General features: G+C 45.2%; 1 long non-coding RNA gene across 1 annotated transcript; it reads right to left on the reverse strand.

The window, feature by feature from the left end:
• Positions 1–946: 946 nt before the first annotated feature.
• On the reverse strand, positions 947–11,475 carry LOC125281885 (uncharacterized). Its single transcript, XR_007188990.2, has 4 exons — positions 11,436–11,475; positions 9,575–9,652; positions 5,695–5,889; positions 947–1,022 (listed from the first exon to the last, which is right to left on the reverse strand). It is a non-coding gene; the product is annotated as an uncharacterized LOC125281885 (long non-coding RNA).
• Positions 11,476–14,748: the final 3,273 nt, after the last annotated feature.

The raw sequence follows: 14,748 nt of genomic DNA on the forward strand, positions 1-14,748 counted from the left end.
ATAATAAAATCCACCAAAACTCTATAAAGGCCAACCCCCATGGTCAGGGGATCTGGATATAAGTTGGCCTGAGCAGACAAAATATTTTTGACAAACCTGCCCATCACCTGCCTGCACACACTAATGAAGCCCCAAACTGCGCCCTCATGCAGGGCTCTCAGCAGTGCTGAGCAGACACCTCGTGTCCCTCCCCTCCTGGCAGAAAAGGGCAGTGTCCCATTGCCCACCTTGTGTAGTGGCAGTGATCTCAGTGGAGAGCTGAGCCTCCGTCCCACAGGAGCATCACCAAGCCTGGGCAAGGCGGGGCCAGTGGGCTACTTAGCATTCTGGCAAGTCCTGGGAAGCTCAGCTGAAGCCCCTCCCTCAGCAGGGATACTGAACGGGGTGCTATATGGCAGAGCTGGTCTGCACTCCTGTACCCCTGGTGGTGACTATGGGGCCAGTGAAAAGTGGACCCTGGACCCCCACCTGGCATTAACACACTGAATAAGGGGCTGGGAGGCAGGGGAGCTGGCCTGCAGTTGAGCCCTCCCCTCCCTGGTGTCAGGGAGGGCACAGAGCCCTGGACTTGCTGAGCATCCATCCTCTGCACCTCCATTCAGGCCTGGGCATCCCTCCCAGGGTCAGCAGAGCCCAGCTCAGAGCTTGTCCCACGACACCCCCACCCCCTCGTCGGGCACAGGAGGTGACACTCTTACAGCAGAGCTCTGGGAGTGAGTGGTCCACTCCCCTGGGAAACTGACATACAACCCCTGACCTCCCGCTGCTCCTTAAGGGGAGGATCACCTGACGGTTGAAGGAAGGTAATTGGGTACCAGCATTACATGGTACAATATCCAAAAATATCCAGGATCCAGTAAAAATGATCACTTGTCTGGTCAGGAACCAGGAAAATCAAACCTTGAACGAGAAAGGAGAATCGACTGCCACCAACACTGACATCACTCACATGCTGAAATTATGGGAGAGAGATTTTCAGGCGACAGTCAGAAAATCCATCTGATAAGCAGCTACAAACACTCCTGGAGCACATGGAAAGACAGAGATATGCAATTGAAATAGAAGTCATCCAAACACACCAAGTGGAAATTATAGACCTTAAAAATACAACAGATAAAATTGAAAAAGAAAACTCTCTGGAGAGACTCAGGAGTAGGTAACACCTGTTTATTGTGTGTTTCTTGAAAGCACAAATGGGCTGCATGCCTGCGTCATTCCCACGAACCGTGACTACTCTCCTGAGGACGTCACTAGGGGGCGCTGTGCACCTGCTCAGAGCTGGCGAGCCCTGAAACCAACTGAAATGGTTCCACCCGACTGGGCCCTGCACATGTGCTCACGGCCTGAGTGAGAGTTACCAGCAGCTGCTTCCTCCCAGGGGACACACTCAGAGTTCTTAACTGCCCCAGCCCTCCTCTTCGGATTTTAGCTACAAGCTGGGCCTAGGACCCAGAATCAAATGGCCTTGTGGGCTCCTATTTGCATAATGTACCATGAAACACACCCTTTATCCTGGAGCTCAGGAGGACATAAAAGACACATCCCAGAGACCAGCACCAGCTGTAAGGCCAGGGGACCTTTGGGAAGTCCACACCATGAGCTGGACTCTTCTCCTCCTCCTCCCCCTCCTCACCCAGTGCCCAGGTTCAAGGAGATTTCAGAGGCCAACCTTTGGAAGGGTCCCTCTGCCTTTATTCTACATTCTTAACATGCATCTATTTTCATTTCAGGGACCAGTTCTGAGGCTGTGGTGACTCAGGAGCCCTCACTGACCGTGTCCCCAGGAGGGACAGTCAGTCTCACCTGTGCCTCCAGCTATGGAGCGGTCAGCAATGCTCACTATCCATGTTGGTTCCAGCAGAAGCCTGGCCAATCCCCCAAGACATTGATTTTCAACACAAACAGCAAACCCTCCTGGACCCCTGCCCGATTCTCAGGCTCCCTCCTTGGGGGCAAAGCTGTCCTGACCCTCACAGGGGCCCAGCCTGAGGACGAGGCCGAGTACCACTGCTTCCTACAATACGGCGATGGGAGGCACAGTGAGAGACCCAGATGAGGAAGGAAGACATAAACTTTTGCTTCACAGTGTGTGGGTACAAATAAGATCACGTGAGGTTGGCATGCATGGCCAGACACCTGAGCTCTCACGGGCAGAGCAGCCTAAATGTTGACCATCCTTAGAGAGACAGAGATACAAAGTGTCTGAATTGCTTCCCATCCCTGTTTGAGTCCTAAAGTGGAGTAAATATACGAAAGTCTTGGGAGGAAGTGGTCCACAAAAAGCAGATTTCAGTTACTTTGTATTAGACAAGGATCCACATGTCCCTGGATCAGAACTAAAATTTGAGGTAAAACACATTTCCTCCAGAAAAAAGGAACATCTTCAATATTCCTTGTCAGGTAAGAACAGAGGAAACCCTCATTTAGTGTATTTCTAAAGTTTCACGGTGCGCTTGGCTGGCTCAGTCAGAAGAGGGTGGGACCCTTGATTTTATGGTCTGAGTTTAAGCCCCACAGAGATTACTTAAATAAATACCCCCCCAATAGTTTTAAAAAATAACAAAGTTTATTTTATTAGGTTGCATTTTAATGCAATGTAAGTATATTCTATACTTCTTTTAAATATTAAAAATTATACACATTTTTGGAAGGATTCCTCTTCCTTAATACTCTGGGATAAATTGCATCTTCCCAAAGAACATATGTTGAAGTTGTAGCCCTCAGGGCCTAACAATGTGTCCTGATCGGAAAATAGGGTTGTCAGAGATGTAATGCGTTAAGATGAGGCGATACTGGAGGAAGGTGGCCTCCTAGTCCAGTATGAGTGTTGTGCTTATAACAGGACAGCCACATGGAGACAAGGAGGGCCCGGTGGGAAGCTGGAGGCAGAGTGTGCAGTTTGCAGCTGCACCCAGGGAATGCCAAAAATTGCACTCCAACCACTAGTAGTCAGGGGGAGGCAGGGCAAGATTCCCCTACAGGTTTCAGAGGGAACATGGCCCCACCCCATGGATCTGGGGCTTTTAGCCTCCAGACCTGTGAGACTGTAACTTTTCACTTAAGCCACTCAGTTTGTATACTTTGTTAATGGCAGCCCTAGTGACGAGTTCGTAGAATATACGTGAGGTTCAGTGGGGTCGAGTCCGGAGACGACGACCAAGAAAGAATTCTTGAGGCGTCTTTGGTGCAAAATCGTTTATTAAGGCACGGGGACAGGACCCGTGGGCAGAAAGAGCTGCTGCCCCGGGTTGTGAGAGGTGGTTGTTATATACCATGGGGTTGGGGGAGGTGAGGAAAAAAAGGGAGGTTGAGAAAATACTTTCATGTTAAAGACTCACAGGATACCAGAGGCCTTGCTATTGTCAAGTTAAGGTTGTTGACCCCTCTAGCAAGTGTTAATAGTAAGACAGTTGGGAGCTTCCCTGGAGAATGTTACTTTCCTCCTATCACGTGCCCTTATTAATGGACTGCAGGTCCAGAAAGAAATTCCGTTTTATTTGCATTTCTTTCTGCCTCAGCTTCCCTCAATTTTATGGAGGGGATGGTAATGTTAGGGCTTCAGGAAACTGAATTATGGGTCTCTGGAAGTTAGTCTATTGATAAGAAAGCTTCTTCCTTGTAAATCACTAGGACATGTGTAAACTGAGGGAGACCCAGGCCTCCCAGGATTGTGATCTCTGTCAGTTAATCATTTGTTTTTTTTCCTTTCCTTCGTTTTAGGGCAGCCAGGAGTGCCGAGGAATGTTGCATACATGGGAGGGGGGAGGTTGCGGGGTGTCAGCTTCTGCTTTGTCCTCAGCTTGCCTTCCGTTCCCTCATCACTAGGAACCTAAACATCAAATGGTCAATATATTTCTGAATTTGAACACTTTCTTCCCAACGGGTTTTTAATTGTTACACAATTGTGATCATAGTTTTTATGACATTTCATAATTTTGCTCATGTTTTGAGCACGGCTAGTGTCATGGAAGGTTACTACAAGTAATTTATCCTGAGTTTAAAAGTCTATAAATATACAATTCCTGCTTAATAGTACTTTAAAAACTTCATTAAAAATATAAACAGCCATGAGGTGGTTCCAATTGATTACCAGTGCTAAGGACTCTGACGTTTTAAAGTTGTGAAGATTATCTTCTTGTATTAGAATGCATCTAGATAGAGAGAAAAGGGAGATGCCTACTATCTTCAGTGGGAAACCCTGTGTACATTACTCTGGACATGAAATGCACAAAATGGTAAAACAGAGAGTTCATGTCCTGGAGAGGCTTATTAGAAAACTGAACAGACTGAAACGTGAAAAGCCGTCAGTCACCAAAAACAAAGTGTGGCCTTTCTACATGTGTTAAATCAGTCAGTCTCAAACTTTAACATGCATATTGACGAGGGAACAGAAGGCAAGCTGAGGACAAAGCAGAAACTGACACCCCACAACACCCCCCAACCATGGGATGTAGGTGACATTCCTCAGGCACTCCTGGCTGCCCTAAAGGAAAAAGAAATAGTTAACCTATAGACACCACAATCCTGCAAGACTTGAGTCTCCCTCAGTTTACCAATGTCTTAGCAGTTTACAAGAACAAAGCATTTCTATCAATAACCGAGCTTCTAGAAGGGAATGTAAATACAATTAAATGTCTTTATAACCTGCAGGCCATAGACAGACACTTCCAGGAATTCAGGAAGTTCCCAACTATCTTCATGTTAACGCCTTACTAGAGGGGTAAACAACTTTAACTTGACAAGAGCAAGGCCTCCGGTATCCTGTGAGTCGTCTTTAACATATGAAAGTATTTTCTTGAAACCTCCCTTTTTCCTTACCTCCTTACCAACCCCATAGTAGATAATCAGCCACCCCTCACAACCCGTGGCAGCAGCTCTTTCTGCCCCCGGGTCCTGTCCCTGTGCTTTAATAAACCATCATTTTGCACCAAAAGAATCTCAAGAATTCTTTCTTGGTTGTGGGCCCTGGACTCCACCCCACTGAACCTCACGAATATCCCACAACCTCATCAATATGAACCATCTGGAATCTTATAAAATTTGGGTTTGGATTCCTTGGAGTCTGGAGAAAGACCTGAGATTCTGCATTTCTAATTCATGGAGAATGGCCTAAGAGGGAAGAGCTGAAGAGAAAACTGACAGAAAGAACTGAAGTCTGTGGATTACAGAACAACCCCAGTCCATGTATCCCAGGGACAGATGCCTCCTGTCCAGACAGAAGCCCCCCTGCCCTTCCCTCCTCTCTTTCCTCCACTATGTCATTTCTAGGACTTTCCCTCCATAATCCATGCTTCTCAGGTCCAGCTCTGACCTAGTCTGGTACCTGAACATCCAGAATATCCAGGAAGAAGATGATAAGGACTCCAAATGTTCAACACACCATGGCAGTGGGAGCAGTTTCACCTACCCACAGTGTGACCGCAGGGGTAGTGAGACAAACCCTCATGGCTCATCTCCCCTGGACCCATGTACCTCCCGTTGGCTGACTCACTGTTCCCCTCCTCATCCTGCTTTGAGAGTTTTCACCTTCTGAGATATTTTGGTAATCGGTACCTGTCTGTGACAACCCTGTCTCTGCATGCCCTACCTGGTCTTGGTCCACAGCACATGTTGCGTGCATTGCAAAATATTTTCTCAGGCACTTCTGGAATCATGAGAGTGAATACATGGACAGGTTTGCTAGTTGCGACTCACCTGCTCCCTGACGGGTTTTTAGTTTTGAGGATGTTGAGCCTTTCACAGACGTGCTCATAGTATAAACAGCATCCTTGGTTCCTCTGTTCCCATTGACCTCGTTGCTCACTCATGTAGTCCTTGCTTGACCAGGGCTCATAGTAGGAATCCATTACTGAGTTGTTCCCTCTGATAGCAACAGGAATCTTATGTTTGCTAAAAATTAGAGGGCAGAAAAATGTTCTAATTAGAAGAGGGTGGATAAAATTATGGCAAAGAGCAGCAGTCAGAGAGGACTAACACAGAGAATGCAGCGTTCCAGGTTACAGGGCAGATAGTAGCCACTGAGGATGCTGTCAGTCTATGCAACTGAAAGATAAAGAATGGATGTACAAGGGACAAGGTGTAGCCACCCCAATAAAATAATATGTTTTATTGCCCAGATTATTGATTCAAGCCATTTTCCATGACTTGAAGATTTTTTAAATTTTTCATTTATTTTATTTTATTTTACTTTTAGATTTATTTATTAATTTATTTGAGAGAGAGAAAGAGTACGAGAGGTGAGATGAAGATGCAGAGTCCCCGCTGAGCAAGGAGCCCTACTCGGGACTTGATCCAAGGACTCCAGGATCATGACCTGAGCCGAAGGCAGATGCTTAATGAATTGAGCCATCCAGGTGCCCCTAAGCTTTTTTTTTAAAGATCTTATTTGTTTATTTATTTATTTATTTATTTATTTATTTATTTATTTATTTATTTTTATGAGAGAGAGAGAGAGAGCACACATGCAGGGGGAGTGGCAGGCAGAGGGAGAGGGAGAAGCAGACTCCCTGCTGAGCTGTGAGCCCAATGCTGGGATCCATCCCAGGATCCTGGGATCATGACCTGAGCCAAAGGCAGCCACTTAACCAACTGAGTCATCCAGGTGCCCACCTTGAAGCTTTTAACTGAAATTTAGGCCTTAAACTCTGTGAGGAAGTCACCACTTGGTCAACAGACTTGCTAATGATTCCCCCACTGCTGCTCCAAAGTGACCTCTGGGTCATTTAATGGACCATACCTCGGAGAAGAGGAACTATCCAGATATTTTGAGTATTATTGAATACATGGTTCAAGTGACATTCCTACTCATGAACCAAGAGCATCACCACGCACTCCATTACAGTGGGGATAACTGGATATCCCATCTGCTAGAGGTTCAGCTTACAGCAGATCTATTGGGTCCATAGAATCACCCAGGGGACATACTCCCTTAACTGCCAGGAGAATCTCCATACTTACTTATTGGCCTGGTGAAGTAGGCCAAGAAGTAAGACTATGGGTACCTGAGAAGGCAACAGAAAGCCTCTGGAACCATGTCTTGTTCCATATTCTTCAAGATAGAAATTTACAAAATATTATTATTGTGGGAAAATAGCAGAGATTAGGGTTACCCTTAATGATGCATTGGTATCAGTCCCCAACAGGCCGGCAATCCATTCATCAATCTGGCTTCTAAACAAAAACTGCCAACAACAACCACCAAAGCACATGGATCCTGCCAGATGAAGGTGGACAATTATAACCTCAGACGAGCAGTATCCCAATCGAAGCTGTTCTGCCTGATGTGGTATAGTTTCTAGAGCACATTAATTAACACTATTTCAGTTAAATAGTAGAGAGTCATAGATCTGGTGAATGCACACTTTTCCATAACTATCAGTTGGCATACAGAGTATCAGATGCTGTTCACACTCACATAGAGTGGACAATAGTACATTTAAATTGTTCCCCCAAAGCTCTTTTTACTCTTCTTCATAGAAGAAACTGGACCATTCACATGTTGTACAGATCCTCACAATGATGCATTAGATTGCTGACATTGATTTATTTGAACAAGACGAGAAAGAGGTGGAAGTACATCAAAGTCTTTGGTAAGACCTCAAAGTTCCTGAGGATGGGGGACCCATCCTATAAAGAATCAGGGGCCCATCACACCAGTGAGTCCACCAGTCTCCTAGGGATTCCCTAGTCTAGAACATTGTTGGATACTTCTAAAATATAAAATAAAGTATTACATCTCACAATTTTCATCCTCAAAAAGGAATCACAGCACTTCACTAGGCTTATTCTGGTTCTGGAAGCACATATTCCACAATTGGAGAAATTGCTGTGACCCATTTTCAGGTGACCAAGAAAGAGACTAGGTTTAAAAAATCAGAGACAAATGAGTGTTCTCCACACTCTGTATGAGGCAAACACTTCAGCCATTGGAGCCATATGACTCTGGGTTAGTAGAGCTATCTGTCATGAGAAAAAGAGAATAATAAAAACATCAGGTGGAATACTTGACAAGCACTAATAAGATCATTACCATGTCATCTATTACAGACCTGGAGCAATAGGAAACTATAAAATATTCAAACGTAATTTCTGGAATGTTCCTGAGCTCTGGAAGAGACTTCTATGGGACAGTTGACACATTATGTGTCTAGATATACACAAGAGTAGCTAGGTTTAAGGGGGACCTAAGCTGAGACACCGGCAGCACCCAAAATCCTGGCTCTCCCACTCATCAGGCATGGCTGCTGTGTGAAGTGGACTGAAGAAGAAAGAAAGGCAGTGGTACATTTAAGCCACCACATCCCCAGATTCTTTCACCGGGTTCCTATATGGAGACCCCAGGCACTGAAAGTCACCTTCTCAGAGAACTACAAAGGGCAGACCTGAGAATTAGAGGGGGAGAAAAAGGGAACACCTGTAGGAGTGCATCTTTCCAACAACAAAGGACACGAATTGGGGGTTGGGAGGCAGATGTGGGAGAGGAGGGCTGGTCGTGGGTCTTCCAGGCCAACAGTCTCACTGACATGCAACAGCTCAGTAGCTGTGACCTGGCCATGTTGTTGCTGAGGACTCCTGGGAGGGGAGCACGTCTGCATGAGAGCCCCACCCCCACAGGTGGTAGCAGTTATCATGGGAGCTTTGCAGGCTGACTCAGCTGAGGGCTGTTGAGAAACTCAGCACTGGAGCATCTCCACCATGGTCTGGCTTCTTCTCCTGCTCACACTTCTAACTCACTGCATAGGTTAGGGGGATTTGGGGAATTGGGGGTGGGAAAGGCCGCACTGCAACTTCATGCCCTAGTCCTTCCTCCAGTCCTTTGGTCTCTCCCCTGTTTTCAGGAGCCACTTCCCAGGTTGTGGTGACTCAGGAAACTTCACTGTCCACAATTCCTGAGGAACAGTCACAGTCACCTGTGGTTCCAGTACTGGGGCCGTCACCACCAGTAACTATGTCAGCTGGGTCCAACAGAAGCCCTACCAGGTACCCCAGGGTCTGATAAGTAGCACCAGCAACCTAAACCCAAGGTTACCTGCCCAATTCTCTGGCTCCCTGTGGGACAGAAGGCTGCCCTCACCATCACTGGGGCCCAGACAAAGGATGAGGCCCAGTATTACTGTGCTCTGTGGTACAGCAACTATTACCACAGTGACAGAGGCAGGTGGGAAAGTGAGACACAAACCACCAGACTCCATCTCACCCTCTGCTCCCAATATCACCCATCTTCTGTTGACAGGGGCTGCATCTAGCTACTGTGGGTCCAGGGAGCTTGATCTCCATGGTCACAGAGGAAGCAGTCAAATCCATTGCTGTAGGTTTCAAAATGTCTTGTTTTTAATCCACTATTTTTTTTTATAACAATCCATGCATAAAACCCAACACAAAGATATATATCATCAGTTGGCTGGTTATTGACTGAAGTGGCAAAATAAATACACACACACACACACACACACACACACACACACACACACACACATACACCATACCCAACTGATTTGGGTCAGCCAGCATTTATTTACCAAGAGAAAAGTTTCATATTATGCAGCTATGATTCTATGTGTAATGATAAACTTACCAGCAGAATATATAAGGTGACACTTCAGTGGAACCAGGGAAATAATCATATTTTCTTCTCAGTGACTTGTAGGAAAGTCTAAAATAGAATAGAATGAAAACAATACAAAAAGAATAGGGTTAATTCCAAAATATGGTAATAAATGCATAATATTAATGTAAGTATAAGGTGATTTATACTCTAGGGAATGCAGTTTCTTTCTCTGCATTTTAATCCAATTTACAAAACTGATCTTCCCTGTGTCTTGAAGGCAGAAAAGAACTTTAGGAAAGAAAAGAAGACTAGCACTTGCCTCTCTGCCCTCTGTGTGTGTTCCCTACAGAGACTGAAGGATTCTCAGTGTTTCCTGAAAGGTGTGATGGTTAGGCAAGATGATGGGGAGGTTGGGGATTGGACCAACACAGGGCAAGGGTCTGCAGGGAACATACATTAGAGAGGCAAGTGTCATTTCTCTCTAAGTCAAGTTTCCTTCCCCTATGGTTGATCTTTATTCCTTTCCCTAAAAACATCTTGTAAAAGACTTGCAAAGTAATGTTTAAAATTATAAAAGAATGTGCTATCAAGGAATTTTGCACAGGAGAATAATATGGAGTGGAGATATCAAATCATTTTACACAATGGACGCATATAAGGAGGCCCTCTCTGCAAATTGATCTGACAGAAGGGAAATTCTGACATCTGGTAGCCTGTCAAGGAGAAATCTCATGAGTTATGAGCCAGTTTTTACTAATGCATCCCAAAAGAACACAGGGTTAGGTTCTCAGGGGCTGTGTAGAAATCATGAAATAAACAGGCCCTTTGGTCAAGAGTTTTAGTAAGGATCAGTTGAACCTTTAGTTTCTTGCCTCAATTAATGTATTACAGTGATTGTGTCTCACCCACCCCAGTTGGTACCTATGTCAGCATAGGTATGTCAGCATAGGTAACTCAGATCCCCCTTCAAAGAAATGCTTTTTGCCCCTGCTATTGTGAGGGCTCAATGGTCAACTTCAAGCTGTCAGCAATTTAAGGGTTAACCTCATCTGCAGAGAGTGACATGCTGATCCCAAGCAATCCCACATTCAATGACAGACTTGAAGATATAAATACCAAGTCAGTTGAAATTGCAGCAGAGATACCAACCCAAGACACACCTTCTGCTTGGGGAGCCATATTTGAGAATGCATATTCACCCTAAGGCATAATTAATTAATGGTGATATGCCCTGCACTGAAAAAATTATATGGCTCCTGGTACCACAGGGCACATGTAGAAGAAGTCCCTCTACTCATCACAACTGGTGATCCATTTGGGGAATATGTGTGCTCATTTCCTACAACTCTGAGGGTATGGGTTGGAGGTGAAGATTCCTGTACATGAGTGCATACATGAGAAGACACAGCAAGAGTTCCAATAAACTTTAGTTTCAGCTCCACTGAATCACTTGACACCCTTTATGACAACAGAACAACAGACCAAGAGAGAAACCACCAAATTGGCAGGAGCGGTTGAGCCTGATCATCAGGATAGAGTAGAGGGTGCCTGGGTGGCTCAGTCGTCAAACATCTACCTTCAGCAGGGTCCTGGGATCGAGACCCGCACTGGGCTCCCCGCTCTGCTCGGAGCCTGCTTCTTCCCCTCCCACTCCCCCTGCTTGTGTTCCCATTCTCCCTGGCTGTCTCTCTCTGTGTCAAATAAATAAAATCTAAAAAAAAAAAAAAAGGATAGAGCAGAGAAATTTTTTTGGCTGACATGAATGGTATCCATTGATATGCCTTCTTTGTCTAATTTGGGTGGTAAGTGGATAGATCTAACAATATAGTTCCGAGAAAGACACGGTGACTGGGTTCACACTCAAGTATGAGAATCTGGGTAAGCCCACCTGGGAAGGCACCTCAACTTGCCCAGGTGCTCATCACAGTTGAGGCAAATCTAGAATGGGTGGTGGAGACAGAGAACAATTACCATTGGTTACCTTCTTGAGCCGAACTTCAGCAGCAGGATCTGCATTTCATCCCAATAAATGATCTCTTTCAAGTTTCCATCTGGAAAAGAAGCTAAAACACAGCCAGGAGGAATTGCTCCCAAGACTCATTGTATGAAGCTTGGGGATCTGAGCTTGGGCACAAGGTGGACTGTAATGGATGTAGTGGTGCCCTGCCATAATGCCCCACTCTAGGACTGAACCATGCCTTCTCCAGCAGCTGAGTTTAACCAGCCAACAGGTCTCCCCTGAATCATGCTATGAGACTAACCCTTGTTATGGGTTATGATATGGGTTCATCCAAGCCCACTAATTCTTCCAGGTGCAACTTGCATTCAAAGACTGAATGATGCGTAGTTACCAGGTTCTACGCCTCTCATCCCACTTCAGGACCCTGAGAGGACTTGTCAATTCTAGAGTCCATCAAGGGAGTGTCTACTTTGTTGCAACTACATCACAATCATGCCTCCTTCACTCCTCCATATCTGGTTGCCCTGGGAGAGTTCCCCATAATCCTTGTGGACAAACTTGCCATCTCAAAGTCAGGAAATTACTGTGACAGAGTCTGATCGCTCAGAAAATTCAGGCCAGAGAATGGCACCTCCATCTACTCTCCAGCTGAGGGGAGGTGGAGTGGAGAGCCCTAATGGACAGGGAGAATGTCATGTGCCATCCATGCCCTTGTGGGTAGTAAACACGCAGCTTATTTATGGGAGGGTCAGGAACGCCTATGAAACGTATCTGCAGCTAATCAAGGGTAGTGGTACAGGCATATCTTATTTTACTGCACCTTGCTTTATTGTACTTCACAAATATTACATTTTTACAAACTGAAGTTTTGTGGCAACCCTGCATTCTGCAAGTGTCTCAACACCATTTTTCCCAATATGTGCTCACTTCATGTCTCTGTGTCACATTGTGTTAATTCTCAGAATATGTCAAACTTGTTCATTGCTATTAATTCGTTCTGGTGATGTGTGATCAGTGATGCCTCATACTGCTGTTGTAACTGTCCTGGTGCACCACAAACCCTGCCCATGCAAGATGGCAAACTTAATTAAAAAATGCATTTTGATTGCTCCACCAACCAGCCATTCCTCCATCTCTCTCCCTCCCATCGGGCCTCCCCATTTCCTGATTCAGAACCATATTAAAATTAGGTCACTTAATAAACCTACGACGGCCTCATGATGCTCAAGTGAAATTAAGAATTGCACATTTCTCACTTTAAATAAAAAACTAGAAGTGATTAAACTTCATGAGGAAGACATGTCAAAAGCCAAGAGAGGCTGAAAACTCAGTCTCTTGTGCCAAACAGTTAGCAAAGTTAGGGGGGCGGGGAGCCTTGAAGAAAATTAAAAGTGGTATTCCAGTGATACACAAATGATAAGAAAGCAATACAGCCTTATCCCTGATCTGGTGAAACTGAGAGTGGTCTGGACAGAAGATTGAACCAGCCACAACATTCCCTTAAGCTAAAGCCTAACCCGGAGCAACCCCAACTCTCTTCAATTCTGTGAAGGCTGAGAGACATAAGGGAGCTACAGGATAAAAGTTTGAAGCTAGCAGAGGTTGGTTCATCAGCTATAAGGAAAGAAGCCATCTCTATAATATAAAAATGCAAGGTGAAGCTTGTTGAGATGACAACAGAGGATGGAGAATATCACACAAACTTACTTCTAAAGCAGCAGCAGGCTTTGAGAGGACTGACTCCAACTATGAAAGAAGCTCCACTGAGGGTAAAAAGATGGTAAATAGCATCGTGTGCTACAGAGAAATCATTCATGGAAAAAAAGTCAATCGACATGGCAAATTTCATTATTGTCTTATTTTAAGAAATTGCCACACTCCAACCCTTAGCACCCACCACCCTTATCAGTCACCAGCCATCAACACTGAGGCAAGACCCTCACCAGCAAAAAGATGATGACTCATTGAAAGCTCACATGATGGTTAACACTTCTTAGCAACAAAGTGTTTTTTAATTAAGGTAATTAAGAGATTTGGATTTGCCTTATGGCAGGTGACTCAGAATGATGTCACTGATGTCACAAAACAAACTGCTGTGAGCCTAGACCCTGAAAAATCCAAGGGTGTCCCAAAACACCCTTGATTCCGACACCAATTGCAAGCTCCACAGTTCCTGAGACCACCTCAGTTTTGGTAATTCCCTAGATGGACCCAGATAACTCACTGAAACCTGTTGCATCCATAGATATGGCTTATTATAACAAAAAGATGCAGATTAAAATCAGCCGAAGGGGAGGCACATGTGCTGGGGCCAGGAGGATTCAGCAAAAGCTTCCAGTTGTCTTCTGTCAGTGGAGTCATATAGGCAATGTTAACTTCTCCTGGCACCAGTGCATGATACTATGCATGGAGCACTGCCAACCAAGAAAATTCACCCAACGTGGGTACCCACAGTGGGGAGGGCGGGGTAGTGTGCTTAGTCTTACAGACTTGCTTGACCATTCATTCAGCTGACTTTAGTCTCGTCCAAATTCACGGTAAAAGCTTTAACCCTCAATCTTTGGTGGTTTTCTTTCTTAAAGTTCTCTAAAGTAAATTATCAAAATTTGACTTAAACCAGCTGTTTATCCAATATAAGGTTCAAATTCATGACCTCAGTAGAGTCATCTGGTCATGAAACAATTCCTTTAATCACTCAAAAGACTCAGATAAGAAATTAAGACTAGGTAACACTACAATTGACACTGGGATGGCATCTCAACAACTGGAGAAGGAATGAGCCAAGAAAAGACAAGCAATGAATGTAGAATGGCTTGGCAAATACAGTTGCAATGTCAAAAAGGTAAATCAATAGTTATTTGTTAAATAATGAGACCACACAGCCTCAGCACAAGGACGCCAGCAGGGGACACTGTGGATCTTCTCAGAGGACTGGCAGGAACTCAAGTGGTTCCAATTTAATGGACCCTGAACAGTTGTTCACTGGCCTGTGTAAAACCTCAGAGCAGCTGTTACCTCCCAAGGAGTAAATCCACGGCACACAGCCACCCCTGGCCTGCCCCCTGCCCCCTCCACCCCACCCCACCCCGTCACTGTAGCTACTGTCAGGGTTGAGGACCTATGCAGTGGACAGGGTGGTAGAGGGCTCAGATTTGCATAACGCAGCATTCAAACACACCCCCTGCCCACAGAAGCTCAGTAGGAGATAAAGAGCCATCAGAGAGTCTAGCCTCAGCTCTGG

The sequence above is a fragment of the Ursus arctos genome, unplaced genomic scaffold (genome assembly GCF_023065955.2).
Source record: "Ursus arctos isolate Adak ecotype North America unplaced genomic scaffold, UrsArc2.0 scaffold_34, whole genome shotgun sequence".
Classification (NCBI taxonomy): Eukaryota; Metazoa; Chordata; class Mammalia; order Carnivora; family Ursidae; genus Ursus; species Ursus arctos.